Here is a 12,707-nt window from a genome sequence, read left to right on the forward strand (position 1 = left end):
GCACACCACACACGCATACTGCCACTGTTGGCCAAGTGAGTGTGTGTGTGGGGGGGGGAGGGGGGGGGGCTGTGAGTCTATGACGCCAGTCATCGGTAGCTACCGCAACCGCTCCGCGGCCTCCAGGCAATATCTTCTGGCAACCATGCCTCCCGTGAAGCAGGCTCCGGTGCATGATTTCCATCGCAATGACTTGCTTTTTCTTTGAGATGCTGCAACCGCTCCGCGGCCTCCAGGCAATATCTTCTGGCAACCATGCCTCCCGTGAAGCAGGCTCCGGTGCATGATTTCCATCGCGATGACTTGCTTTTCTTTGAGATGCCTAGATGCTATCACATATATATAGAGAGAGAGTTAGTACGCTCGCCTCACCTTCCACCTCTCCCCCGTACCGGTTGTACTCTCTCCGTAAATCTTGAAACAAAAGAATTTGGTCCATATGTCATAAGAAAATTGATGTATGGTAGATTTTGGCTTAAAAAACCGGTCCCGTACCTCTAGCGAAAACCGTTCGAATTGGGTGGTTTTGAGAAAAATGTAGTGTGGAGATATTGTACTCAAACCCAGTTCGCCAAAGCACTAGCTTGAAGCCCAACTTGCCTCAGCCCATTCGTTGTCCATTTCAAAGAAACCCTTCGATTTGACCCTTTTGACTACTATATTAGTATGGGTGAACACTTACCAAAAACCGATGATTGAACCTGAACTAAATAAATCGATGTAGCCATTTTATTTTGCGAGAGAACTTCCAATCTATTCATCAATGTCAAGGTAGTATAAAGAACACCAGAAATAAAAAAATTATATCCAGATCTGTAGACCACCCAGCGACGACTACATTATTTGCCAGAAGGAAAGAACACATTTCCTTCTTCGGTGCAACAAACATCTTTGTAACGCTATACTCATGTCAATCGACGTGATAAGTTAGCAGTGCGTGTTTCAGTGACAGGAGCTATGTGCGTTTCTTGAGGCGGCTATGCCCCCCTCCTCGGCAGAATGATTAACCACACTTAAAATCATGTAGTGGAGCCAGTGTTACTCAATATACCTATAGGTTATATGAAGATCAATATCATAAAGCACATTGCTTGAAAATTACTTAACTACAAATTGTAGAGAAGTGAGGATTTTTTTGCAAAACAAAATATTATGAAGATCCAATAGATTAATCACAATGTCATTACCAACTGTTACATTTCATAATCACATCCATGGAATGAGTACGTGAAAATCTTAAAATTTGTAAAGTTCAGGAGGAGTAAAACTCTCAAATTATAACCTAATAATGATCATCGGATTGCATATATTGTACTCTTTTTTCCTTTATTAGTTGTTCCCTAACGGTTTCTCATATAAGGCTCGCCGGTTTGCCATAACACTTTCTCTCTATATTTTCCCACTGAGTTTTAAAGGAGTTTTTAATGGCATATCGTATTGCACTCCTTTTCATTTATGAGTTTTTATCTCAATGTTGTTGGGGATCGTAGCAGAAATTAAAATTTTTCTACGCATCACCAAGATCAATCTATGGAGTCATCTAGCAACGAGAGAGAGGAGTGCATCTACATACCCTTGTAGATCGCGAGCGGAAGCGTTCAAGAGAACGGGGTTGATGGAGTCGTACTCGTCGTGATCCAAATCACCGATGACCGAGCGCCGAACGGACGGCACCTCCGCGTTCAACACACGTACGGTTGGGGAAGACGTCTCCTCCTTCTTGATCCAGCAAGGGGGAGGGAGAGGTTGATGGAGATCCAGCAGCACGACGGCGTGGTGGTGGAAGCAGCCGGGATCTCGGCAGGGCTTCGCCAAGCTCAGCGAGAGGGAGAGGTGTCACGGGAGGGAGAGGGAGGCGCCAGGGGCTTGGGTGCGGCTGCCCTTCTCCCCCCTCTTTATATAGGGGTCCAGGGGGGCGCCGGCCCCCAGAGATCCCATCTACAGGGGGGGCGGCGGCCAAGGGGGGGGGGACTTGCCCCCCAAGTCAAGTGGGGCGCCCCCCACCCCTAGGGTTTCCAACCCTAGGCGCAGGGGAGGCCCAAGGGGGGCGCACCAGCCCACCAGGGGCTGGTTCCCTTCCCCACTTCAGCCCATGGGCCCCTCCGGGATAGGTGGCCCCACCCGGTGGACCCCCGGGACCCTTCCGGTGGTCCCGGTACAATACCGGTGACCCCCGAAACTTTCCCGGTGGCCGAAACTGGACTTCCTATATATAATTCTTCACCTCCGGACCATTCCGGAACTCCTCGTGACGTCCGGGATCTCATCTGGGACTCCGAACAACTTTCGGATTTCCGCATACTAATATCTCTACAACCCTAGCATCACCGAACCTTAAGTGTGTAGACCCTACGGGTTCGGGAGACATGCAGACATGACCGAGACGACTCTCCGGTCAATAACCAACATCGGGATCTGGATACCCATGTTGGTTCCCACATGTTCCACGACGATCTCATCGGATGAACCACGATGTCGAGGATTCAATCAATCCCGTATACAATTCCCTTTGTCAATCGGTACGTTACTTGCCCGAGATTCGATCGTCGGTATCCCAATACCTTGTTCAATCTCGTTACCGGCAAGTCACTCTACTCGTACCGTAATGCATGATCCCGTGACCAAACACTTGGTCACATTGAGCTCATTATGATGATGCATTACCGAGTGGGCCCAGAGATACCTCTCCGTCATACGGAGTGACAAATCCCAGTCTCGATTCGTGCCAACCCAACAGACACTTTCGGAGATACTCGTAGTGCACCTTTATAGCCACCCAGTTACGTTGTGACGTTTGGCACACCCAAAGCACTCCTATGGTATCCGGGAGTTGCACAATCTCATGGTCTAAGGAAATGATACTTGACATTTGGAAAAGCTCTAGCAAATGAACTACACGATCTTGTGCTATGCTTAGGATTGGGTCTTGTCCATCACATCATTCTCCTAATGATGTGATCCCGTTATCAATGACATCCAATGTCCATAGTCAGGAAACCATGACTATCTGTTGATCAACGAGCTAGTCAACTAGAGGCTCACTAGGGCATGTTGTGGTCTATGTATTCACACATGTATTACGATTTCCGGATAACACAATTATAGCATGAACAATAGACAATTATCATGAACAAGGAAATATAATAATAACCATTTTATTATTGCCTCTAGGGCATATTTCCAACAGTCTCCCACTTGCACTAGAGTCAATAATCTAGTTACATTGTGATGAATCGAACACCCATAGAGTTCTGGTGTTGATCATGTTTTGCTCTAGGGAGAGGTTTAGTCAACGGATCTGCTACATTCAGGTCCGTATGTACTTTACAAATATCTATGTCTCCATTTTGAACATTTTCACGAATGGAGTTGAAGCGACGCTTGATATGCCTGGTCTTCTTGTGAAACCTGGGCTCCTTGGCAAGGGCAATAGCTCCAGTGTTGTCACAGAAGAGAGTCATCGGGCCCGACGCATTGGGAATCACCCCTAGGTCGGTAATGAACTCCTTCATCCAGACTGCTTCCTGTGCTGCCTCTGAGGCCGCCATGTACTCCGCTTCACATGTAGATCCCGCCACGACGCTTTGCTTGCAACTGCACCAGCTTACTGCTCCTCCATTCAAAATATACACGTATCCGGTTTGTGACTTCGAGTCATCCAGATCTGTGTCGAAGCTAGCATCGACGTAACCCTTTACGACGAGCTCTTCGTCACCTCCATAAACGAGAAACATATCCTTAGTCCTCTTCAGGTACTTCAGGATATTCTTGACCGCTGTCCAGTGTTCCATGCCGGGATTACTTTGGTACCTTCCTACCAAACTTACGGCAAGGTTTACATCAGGTCTGGTACACAGCATGACATACATAATAGACCCTATGGCCGAGGCATAGGGGACGACACTCATCTTTTCTCTATTTTCTGCCGTGGTCGGGCATTGAGCCGTGCTCAATTGCACACCTTGCAATACAGGCAAGAACCCCTTCTTGGACTGATCCATATTGAACTTCTTCAATATCTTGTCAAGGTACGTACTTTGTGAAAGATCAATGAGGCGTCTTGATCTATCTCTATAGATCTTGATGCCTAATATATAAGCAGCTTCTCCAAGGTCCTTCATTGAAAAACACTTGTTCAAGTAGGCCTTTATGCTTCCCAAGAATTCTATATCATTTCCCATCAACAGTATGTCATCCACATATAATATGAGAAATGCTACAGAGCTCCCATTCACTTTCTTGTAAACACAGGCTTCTCCACAAGTCTGTGTAAACCCAAATGCTTTGATCATCTCATCAAATCAAATGTTCCAACTCCGAGATGCTTGCACCAGCCCATAGATGGAGCGCTGGAGCTTGCATACCTTGTTAGCATTCTTAGGATCGACAAAACCTTCCGGCTGCATCATATACAATTCTTCCTTAAAGAAAGCCGTTAAGGAATGCCGTTTTGACGTCCATTTGCCATATCTCATAATCATAGAATGCGGCAATTGCTAACATGATTCAGACGGACTTCAACTTCGCTACGAGTGAGAAAGTCTCATCGTAGTCAACCCCTTGAACTTGTCGATAACCCTTAGCGACAAGTCGAGCCTTATAGATGGTCACATTACCATCCGCGTCTGTCTTCTTCTTAAAGATCCATTTATTTTCTATGGCTCGCCGATCATCGGGAAAGTCAGTCAAAGTCCATACTTCGTTTTCATACATGGATCCTATCTCGGATTTCATGGCTTCTAGCCATTTGTCGGAATCTGGGCCCGCCATTGCTTCTTCATAGTTCGAAGGTTCCCCATTGTCTAACAACATGATTTCCAAGACAGGGTTGCCGTACCACTCTGGCACGGAACGTGTCCTTGTGGACCTACGAAGTTCAGTAGGAGCTTGATCCGAAGTACCTTGATCATCATCATCATTAACTTCCTCTCTAGTCGGTGCATGCACCACAGGAACATTTTCCTGAGCTGCGCTACTTTCCGCTTCAAGAGGCAGTACTTCATCAAGCTCTACCTTCCTCCCACTTACTTCTTTCGAGAGAAACTCTTTCTCCAGAAAGGATCCGTTCTTAGCAACAAAGATCTTGCCTTCGGATCTGAGGTAGAAGGTATACCCAATGGTTTCCTTAGGGTATCCTATGAAGACGCATTTCTCCGACTTGGGTTCGAGCTTTTCAGGTTGAAGTTTCTTGACATAAGAATCACATCCCCAAACTTTTAGAAACGACAGCTTAGGTTTCTTCCCAAACCATAATTCATACGGTGTCGTCTCAACGGATTTCGACGGAGCCCTATTTAAAGTGAATGCGGTAGTCTCTAAAGCATAGCCCCAAAATGAGAGCGGTAGATCGGTAAGAGACATCATAGATCGTACCATATCCAATAGAGTGCGATTACGACGTTCGGACACACCATTTCGCTGAGGTGTTCCAGGCGGCGCGAGTTGTGAAACTATTCCACATTTCCTTAAGTGTGTGCCAAATTCGTGACTCAAATATTCCCCTCCACGATCTGATCATAAGAACTTTATTTTCCTGTCACGTTGATTCTCAACCTCACTCTGAAATTCCTTGAACTTTTCAAAGGTCTCAGACTTGTGTTTCATTAGGTAGACATACCCATATCTACTCAAGTCATCAGTGAGAGTGAGAACATAACGATAGCCACCGCGAGCCTCAACACTCATTGGACCGCACACATCAGTATGTATGATTTCCAATAAGTTGGTTGCTCGCTCCATTGTTCCGGAGAACGGAGTCTTGGTCATCTTACCCATGAGGCATGGTTCGCACGTGTCAAATGATTCGTAATCAAGAGACTCCAAAAGTCCATCTGCATGGAGCTTCTTCATGCGTTTGACACCAATGTGACCAAGACGGCAGTGCCACAAGTATGTGGGACTATCATTATCAACCTTACATATTTTGGTATTCACACTATGAATATGTGTAACACTACGTTTGAGATTCATTAAGAATAAACCATTAACCAGCGGGGCATGACCATAAAACATATCTCTCATATAAATAGAACAACCATTATTCTCGGATTTAAATGAGTAGCCATCTCGAATTAAATGAGATCCTGATACAATGTTCATGCTCAAAGCTGGCACTAAATAACAATTATTGAGGTTTAAAACTAATCCCGTAGGTAAATGTAGAGGTAGCGTGCCGACGGCGATCACATCGACCTTGGAACCATTCCCGACGCGCATCGTCACCTCGTCCTTTGCCAGTCTCCGTTTATTCCGCAGCTCCTGCTTTGAGTTACAAATATGAGCAACCGCACCGGTATCAAATACCCAGGAGCTACTACGAGTGCTGGTAAGGTACACATCAATAACATGTATATCACATATACCTTTGGTGTTGCCGGCCTTCTTGTCCGCCAAGTACTTGGGGCAGTTCCGCTTCCAGTGACCACTTCCCTTGCAATAAAAGCACTCAGTCTCAGGCTTGGGTCCATTCTTTGGCTTCTTCCCGGCAACTGGCTTACCGGGCGCGGCAACTCCCTTGCCGTCCTTCTTGAAGTTCTTCTTACCCTTGCCTTTCTTAAACTTAGTGGTTTTATTCACCATCAACACTTGATGTTCCTTTTTGATCTCCACCTCCGCTGATTTCAGCATTGAATATACCTCAGGAATGGTCTTTTCCATCCCCTGCATATTGAAGTTCATCACAAAGCTCTTGTAGCTCAGTGGAAGCGACTGAAGGATTCTGTCAATGACCGCGTCATCCGGGAGATTAACTCCCAGCTGAGTCAAGCGGTTGTGTAACCCAGACATTTTGAGTATGTGCTCACTGATAGAACTATTTTCCTCCATCTTACAACTGAAGAACTTGTCGGAGACTTCATATCTCTCGACCCGGGCATGAGCTTGGAAAACCATTTTCAGCTCTTCGAACATCTCATATGCTCCGTGTTGCTCAAAACGCTTTTGGAGCCCCGGTTCTAAGCTGTAAAGCATGCCGCACTGAACGAGGGAGTAATCATCAGCACGTGACTGCCAAGCGTTCATAACGTCTTGGTTCTCTGGGATGGGTGCGTCACCTAGCGGTGCTTCTAGGACATAATCTTTCTTGGCAGCTATGAGGATGATCCTCAGGTTCCAGACCCAATCCGTATAGTTGCTGCCATCATCTTTCAGCTTGGTTTTCTCTAGGAACACATTGAAGTTGAGGGCAACATTAGCGTGGGCCATTTGATCTACAAGACATATTGTAAAGATTTTAGACTAAGTTCATGATAATTAAGTTCATCTAATCAAATTATTCAATGAACTCCCACTCAGATAGACATCCCTCTAGTCATCTAAGTGAAACATGATCCGAGTCAACTAGGCCGTGTCCGATCATCACGTGAGACGGACTAGTCAACATCGGTGAACATCTTCATGTTGATCGTATCTTCTATACGACTCATGCTCGACCTTTCGGTCTTCCGTGTTCCGAGGCCATGTCTGTACATGCTAGGCTCGTCAAGTCAACCTAAGTGTATTACGTGTGTAAATCTGGCTTACACCCGTTGTATTCGAACGTTAGAATCTATCACACCCGATCATCACGTGGTGCTTTGAAACAACGAACTTTCGCAACGGTGCACAGTTAGTGGGAACACTTTCTTGAAATTATTGCGAGGGATCATCTTATTTAAGCTACCGTCATTCTAAGCAAATAAGATGTAAAACATGATAAACATCACATGCAATCAAATAGTGACATGATATGGCCAGTATCATATTGCTCCTTTGATCTCCATCTTCGGGGCGCCATGATCATCTTCGTCACCGGCATGACACCATGATCTCCATCATCGTGTCTTCATGAAGTTGTCTCGTCATTTATTACTTCTACTACTATGGCTAACGGTTTAGCAATAAAGTAAAGTAATTACATGACGTTATATGTTGACACGCAGGTCATAAATAAATTAAGACAACTCCTATGGCTCCTGCCGGTTGTCATACTCATCGACATGCAAGTCGTGATTCCTATTACAAGAACATGATCAATCTCATACATCACATATATCATTCCTCACATCCTTTAGGCCATATCACATCACACGGCATATGCTGCAAAAACAAGTTAGACGTCCTTTAATTGTTGTTGCAAATTTTTAGGTGGCTGCTATAGGTTTCTTAGCAAGAACGTTTCTTACCTACGCCAAAACCACAACGTGATATGCCAATTTCTATTTACCCTTCATAAGGACCCTTTTCATCGAATCCGATCCGACTAAAGTGGGAGAGACAGACACCCGCTAGCCACCTTATGCAACTAGTGCATGTCAGCCGGTGGAACCTGTCTCACGTAAGCGTACGTGTAAGGTCGGTCCGGGCCGCTTCATCCCACGATGCCACCGAATCAAGATAAGACTAGTAAAGCAAGTAAATTGACAATATCGACGCCCACAACTGCTTTGTGTTCTACTCGTGCATAGAAACTACGCATAGACCTAGCTCATGATGCCACCGTTGGGGATCGTAGCAGAAATTAACATTTTTCTACGCATCACCAAGATCAATCTATGGAGTCATCTAGCAACGAGAGAGAGGAGTGCATCTACATACCCTTGTAGATCGCAAGCGGAAGCGTTCAAGAGAACGGGGTTGATGGAGTCGTACTCGTCGTGATCCAAATCACCGATGACCGAGCGCCGAACGGACGGCACCTCCGCGTTCAACACACGTACGGTTGGGGAAGATGTCTCCTCCTTCTTGATCCAGCAAGGGGGGGGAGAGGTTGATGGAGATCCAGCAGCACGACGGCGTGGTGGTGGAAGCAGCGGGGATCTCGGCAGGGCTTCGCCAAGCTCAGCGAGAGGGAGAGGTGTCACGGGAGGGAGAGGGAGGCGCCAGGGGCTTGGGTGCGGCTGCCCTCCCTCCCCCTCTTTATATAGGGGTCCAGGGGGGCGCCGGCCCCCAGAGATCCCATCTCAAGGGGGCGGCGGCCAAGGGGGGGGCTTGCCCCCCAAGTCAAGTGGGGCGCCCCCCACCCCTAGGGTTTCCAACCCTAGACGCAGGGGAGGCCCAAGGGGGGCGCACCAGCCCACCAGGGGCTGGTTCCCTTCCCCACTTCAGCCCATGGGGCTGTTGGAAATATGCCCTAGAGGCAATAATAAATGGTTATTATTATATTTCTTTGTTCATGATAATTGTCCATTGTTCATGCTATAATTGTATTGTCCGGAAATCGTAATACATGTGTGAATACATAGACCACAATGTGTGCCTAGTAAGCCTCTAGTTGACTAGCTCGTTGATCAACAGATAGTCATGGTTTCCTGACTATGGACATTGGATGTCATTGATAACGGGATCACATCATTAGGAGAATGATGTGATGGACAAGACCCAATCCTAAGCGTAGCATAAAAGATCGTGTAGTTTCGTTTGCTAGAGCTTTTCCAATGTCAAGTATCATTTCCTTAGACCATGAGATCGTGCAACTCCCGGATACCGTAGGAGTGCTTTGGGTGTGCCAAACGTCACAACGTAACTGGGTGACTATAAAGGTGCACTACGGGTATCTCCGAAAGTGTCTGTTGGGTTGGCACGGATCGAGACTGGGATTTGTCACTCCGTGTGATGGAGAGGTATCTCTGGGCCCACTCGGTAATGCATCATCATAATGAGCTCAATGTGACTAAGGCGTTAGTCACGGGATCATGCATTGCGGTACGAGTAAAGACACTTGCCGGTAACGATATTGAACAAGGTATTGGGATACCGACGATCGAATCTCGGGCAAGTAACATACCGATTGACAAAGGGAATTGCATACGGATTGATTGAATCCTCGACACCGTGGTTCATCCGATGAGATCATCGTGGAACATGTGGGAGCCAACATGGGTATCCAGATCCCGCTGTTGGTTATTGACCGGAGAGGCGTCTCGGTCATGTCTGCATGTCTCCCGAACCCGTAGGGTCTACACACTTAAGGTTCGGTGACGCTAGGGTTGTAGAGATATATGTATGCGGAAACCCGAAAGTTGTTCGGAGTCCCGGATGAGATCCCGGACGTCACGAGAGGTTCCGGAATGGTCCAGAGGTGAAGAATTATATATAGGAAGTCAAGTTTCGGTCACCGGGAAAGTTTCGGGGGTTACCGGTATTGTACCGGAACCACCGGAAGGGTCCCGGGGGTCCACCGGGTGGGGCCACCTATCCCGGAGGGCCCCGTGGGCTGAAAGTGGAAGGGAACCAGCCCTTAGTGGGCTGGGGCGCCCCCCTTGGGCCTCCCCCCCATGCGCCTAGGGTTGGGAACCCTAGGGGGGAGCTTCCCCCTTGCCTTGGGGGGCAAGGCACCCCTTCCCCCCCTTTGGCCGCCGCCCCCCCTTGGAGATCCCATCTCCCTGGGCCGGCGCCCCCAGGGGGCCTATATAAAGGGGGGGAGGGAGGGCAGCAACCTACAGCCTTGGGCGCCTCCCTCCTCCCCTGCAACACCTCTCCCTCTCTCTCGCAGAAGCTTGGCAAAGCCCTGCCGAGACCCGTTACATCCACCACCACGCCGTCGTGCTGCTGGATCTCCATCAACCTCTCCTTTCCCCTTGCTGGATCAAGAAGGAGGAGACGTCGCTGCACTGTACGTGTGTTGAACGCGGAGGTGCCGTCCGTTCGGCACTCGGTCATCGGTGATTTGGATCACGGCGAGTACGACTCCGTCATCCACGTTCATTGGAACGCTTCCGCTCGTGATCTACAAGGGTATGTAGATGCACTCCTTTCCCTTCGTTGCTAGTAGACTCCATAGATGCATCTTGGTGAGCGTAGGAAAATTTTAAATTATGCTACGATTACCAACAGGGGCCCTCCGGGATAGGTGGCCCCACCCGGTGGACCCCCGGAACCCTTCCGGTGGTCCCGGTACAATACCGGTGACTCCCGAAACTTTCCCGGTGGCCGAAACTGGACTTCCTATATATAATTCTTCACCTCTGGACCATTCCGAAACTCCTCGTGACGTCCGGGATCTCATCCGGGACTCCGAACAACTTTCGGATTTCCGCATACTAATATCTCTACAACCCTAGCGTCATCGAACCTTAAGTGTGTAGACCCTACGGGTTCGGGAGACATGCAGACATGACCGAGACGACTCTCCGGTCAATAACCAACAGCGGGATCTGGATATCCATGTTGGCTCCCACATGTTCCACGATGATCTCATCGGATGAACCACGATGTCGAGGATTCAATCAATCCCGTATACAATTCCCTTTGTCAATCGGTACGTTACTTGCCCGAGATTCGATCGTCGGTATCCCAATACCTTGTTCAATCTCGTTACCGGCAAGTCACTTTACTCGTACCATAATGCATGATCCCGTGACCAAACACTTGGTCACATTGAGCTCATTATGATGATGCATTACCGAGTGGGCCCAGAGATACCTCTCCGTCATACGGAGTGACAAATCCCAGTCTCGATTCGTGCCAACCCAACAGACACTTTCGGAGATACCCGTAGTGCACCTTTATAGCCACCAAGTTACGTTGTGACGTTTGGCACACCCAAAGCACTCCTATGGTATCCGGGAGTTGCACAATCTCATGGTCTAAGGAAATGATACTTGACATTTGGCAAAGCTCTAGCAAATGAACTACACGATCTTGTGCTATGCTTAGGATTGGGTCTTGTCCATCACATCATTCTCCTAATGATGTGATCCCGTTATCAATGACATCCAATGTCCATAGTCAGGAAACCATGACTATCTGTTGATCAACGAGCTAGTCAACTAGAGGCTCACTAGGGCATGTTGTGGTCTATGTATTCACACATGTATTACGATTTTCGGCTAACACAATTATAGCATGAACAATAGACAATTATCATGAACAAGGAAATATAATAATAACCATTTTATTATTGCCTCTAGGGCATATTTCCAACAAATGTTTCTCATAATGTTTCTTAATGAGGCAATATCTTCTCAAAAATCATATATCATGCTTTCTGTTTTCCCCTACTAGGGGTTTTAAAGGAAAACATATAAAGCATACTGATTGTTCTATAAACTTACTAATAAATTTTATCCCCCTTTAGAAAATGTTCTCGTATGAGTTGCCGAGAGACAATAATCATTATATGTTTTATCATTTTCTACCTATTTTATCCCACTGGTTGAAGGAGTTTAAACAACATATCAAAATATTATTCTCCTCATATTTTTCCCACAACATTTTTGGAGGAATCTTTCTCAAAATGAAGATGATGAACATTCTCAGGGAGGAATCTTTATTAAGATGATTCGTATTAGACTAACATAGATTGGAGAGGAGTGTTAAGGATTAAATTTATCTCAATGCAAAAAAGATTAAATTTATCCTAATAATCAATGCTTAAGTCGGTTGTAGTTAGTGACAAGGTAATCCTAACCACCTCGCAAAGAAGGTATAAATACCCATTATTCAATCAATGAGATTAATTTTTCCATCATTTTCTTTCATTTTAAAATAGTTTTCTCTATATCAAAATCTAGGCAGACATATCTAAATGAGCTGCATAATAGTGTAATCGTTCATTTGAAACTTGTTGATGAATAAAATCAAGCATAGATGACTTTCTCTCGTTTCCTTGCTAACCCTAGGTAGTTAGAGCAAACTTTCCCCTCCAGACTTTATCGGCGAGCCTGTGGACTCGCCTCCCCTCTGCCTGCCGTTCCGGCGGTCCGTGGTGGGAGGGAAGTCCCGCCACG

The sequence above is a fragment of the Aegilops tauschii genome, chromosome 6 (assembly GCF_002575655.3).
Source record: "Aegilops tauschii subsp. strangulata cultivar AL8/78 chromosome 6, Aet v6.0, whole genome shotgun sequence".
Lineage (NCBI taxonomy): Eukaryota > Viridiplantae > Streptophyta > Magnoliopsida > Poales > Poaceae > Aegilops > Aegilops tauschii.